Here is a 3,381-nt window from a genome sequence, read left to right as displayed (position 1 = left end):
TCCATTGTTTTCTTTTGTCAATTGAATCAACTTTATTTTGCATGTTAATATTTTTGTTCTCAAATCCAATTTATTAATTTTTATTTTCAAGTCTTATTATTTTAATTCACACGCGAGAAAGCCATTCGAGTCTCTTGGGAAAACGATACTTGGTCTTACCATTTATATTACTTGTATGATTTGGTACACTTGCCAATTTGTCAATAAGTTTTTGGCGCTGTTGCCGGGGACTCGAGGTTATTTTTCAAGTAGTGTGAATTAATTGAATTTGGCTTGATTTTATGTTTATTTTCATTTTTGTTCTAATAAATGTTTTCTAGGGTTTTGTGCTTAATGTTTGCAGAATGCAGAACGGACAAGGATTTGATTATATGGGCACTCAATCCTACCAAAATAATTTCAAGCATTGGTGGGAACCTCACTCATACATGGATCAAAGTCGATATGGACAAGTTGGTGAGCCTCATTTTACGCCTATACAAAGAAGTGCAGAATCTGAGGAAATTTTTCAGAGGATTATGAATTTTGAACCATACCATGTCGAAAGCATGGAGGAGAGGCAACATTATCAGTGGCAGCAACAATGCTCTTCACCAATTGAAACGTGGGAGTATGATCAACAACTTTGTCAACAAATAGCTTATGTGACGGAACAAGTCAAAAGCTTGAATGAAAAATTCGACAAATTTCTGGAGAGGTGTGATCCCAATAGCTATGAAGTTGCCTCCAGGAATTTGGAGACACAAATTGATGAGGTTGTTGATAAGGAGAAGGTGGAGAGAGAAGTGAAAAAGATAGAAGAAGAGGTTGTACAATTGAAAGAGAGGGAGTATGAAAAACCCTTGTCCTATCCAAAGACATATTCTAGGAGGGAAAAAGAAAAGCAGTTGGAGCGTTTTATGGAGATTCACAAGAAATTGGAAATAACCATACCATTCTCTGAGGCACTTCAACAAATACCATCAGATGCGAAATTTTTGAAAGAACTTCTCATGAAAGAGAGGAAGTATATTGAGAAGGAAACTATTGAGGTGCAAGGAAATTACAGTGCAGTAATACAGAGAACATTACCTCCTAAATTACAAGATCCAGGGAGCTTTATCATTCAAGTGGTTGAAAGAAAAAAGAAAAATAGAAAATGTGCAAAAATAAAGAAGAAAATAAAAAGAAAGAAAAAAAGAAAGTTGAGGGGGGAGATTGAGAAAAAGAGGAGGAGAGGAAGGAAGAAAAGATCATATGAAAAACCCTTTCCTCATCAGAAGAAATATCATAGGAAGGAAAATAGGTTCAAGTGCTTTATGGAGGTCTTCAAGAAATTGGAGATTAAGGTTCCTATGGTTGAAACATGGAAACATGTGCTTGATGTTCTCAACTTTATGAAGGAATTCAGCAGAAAGAAAAAAAAGAAAAGAATATCAAGAAAAGGGAGTATCAACACCTACTGATGGGTGTTTGATTTGATTTTATTTTATTTTATTTGATTTTTTGTGATTTGATTTTATTTGATTTGATTTTATTCTATTTTATTTGATTTGATTTGATTATATTTTATTTGATTTGATTTTATTTCATTTGATTTTATTTTATTTAAGTTGATTTGATTTGATTTGATTTTATCTTATTTTATTTGATTTGATTTTATTTTATTTTACTTTATTTTATTTTATTTTATTTTTATTTTTCAATTTTTTTTATATTATTTTATTTTTTTATATTTTTTATTTTATTTTATTTTATTTTATTTTATTTTATTTTTGGGTTATGCGCTGCTTCTGATGGCAGTAATGATTAACATCTACTGAGGGATGCTAAAAAAATTTTAAATCCACTGATGGATTCCAAGAAGGCACACCTACTGATGGGTGTTGGAAGGAAGTGCACTTACTGACAAGTGCCAACCAGGTTTGGGTCAGGCTCGCGACGTTAAACAAGCACTACTAGGAGGAAACCTAGATTTCTTCTTACACTTTTGCATTTTAAATTCCTAGAAGAGGTTGAATTTTAATTTTGGTGTGTATACTTGGCTTTAATACTTGTTCTGAAAATGTTTGACTAACTGATGTGCATGATGGATCTATTTGATGATTATTTGATGTGAACGAGAATTGAGTTGCAATGCATGTTGATATTCTGTGAAATAGATGTGTGATAATTTATGATTGTGGTCATGATGCTAGGCAGGGTGTATGAATGAATTTTGTGTGAGAAAGCATGTGTGTGAGATTTTGAGCTCCAGAGTTTTTATTGATGTATGCATTGTTCACAGGAAAACATGAATGATATTGCCTTAATCTTGATGATCGATTGAATTGCATATGAATGTCATATGATCAAGGCCATTTTTGAAAACCCTTCTCTAGCCAAATTTTCACCCAAAATTCTTGAAAATATTTTACCCTTTTTGAACCTTAGCCTTAAATAGTATGTGAACCCTTGTTTTGAAATTCTTTACCTTGAGTTGGGATGAGCTTAATTGTATGTGACGAAAAGGTTCAAGTTTATGGTGTATGGAGGAAAAATTGAAAAAGCAAGTGAAAGATATTGAGCTCAATTGTTGTGAAAAGAGAAAAAAAATTCATGAGAAAAAGAAAAGAAAAGAAGAAAAGCATGAAGATGAGCTCAATGAAAAAGACAAGAAAAGGGAAGAAGTTGGGAATGAGAAGCATTGGTGGGAGAGTTGCTTAAATGTTGAATTTTTTTTTAGCTCTCCTTACTCAAGGATTTTGCATTCTAGAAAAACCAATTTTTCTTGTTAGTCCGACCTCATTACAAGCCTTGAAAAGGTCCTTTTGATGGCATTTTCATGTAAAGATGTTGATTGTTTAAGATGAATGGCAATTTTGTTTCATGTGACTTGTGAACAATAGAGAGTTGGAGTGTCACCTTAAACACTTGAGTGATTGAGTGAAACACTTGCTTGGTATGAACTGTTGATTTTCATGAGTGCATTTTTGCTTAGTGGATTGGTCATTCATAATGTATAACATCTGTTCTGCAATCTCTGGATTGAAAGCATGTATGCATCTTACTTTGGATTTCACTGAGAATATTGAATTGAGTAGTTTTGTCATGTACCTTGGGATTATTGAGGCATTGGATGAAAAATTATAAAGCCAAGTTTTGTTTTGTGTATTTTGTTTTGTTTTTCTTGAGGACAAGCAAAATTCTAAGTTTGGGGTTGTTGATAAAGGTTGAAAAACAATTATTTTCATATGTCAATTTGGACCGAATTATGCCCTTTACTACTTGGAATGAGCCTAGAATCAAGCAAAACTTAATAAATGAGTCTGTAGAGAGACAAAAGCTGTTTTTAGCGATATTATGCTTGTTTTGCATTGTTTTGTAGCTATTTTGAGAAAATGAAGAATGGAGTTGAAGATA

Source organism: Vigna radiata, chromosome 1 (genome assembly GCF_000741045.1).
Source record: "Vigna radiata var. radiata cultivar VC1973A chromosome 1, Vradiata_ver6, whole genome shotgun sequence".
Taxonomy (NCBI): Eukaryota; Viridiplantae; Streptophyta; class Magnoliopsida; order Fabales; family Fabaceae; genus Vigna; species Vigna radiata.
The sequence above is the reverse complement of the archived record's forward strand: the minus strand, read 5'-3'. Positions refer to the sequence as shown.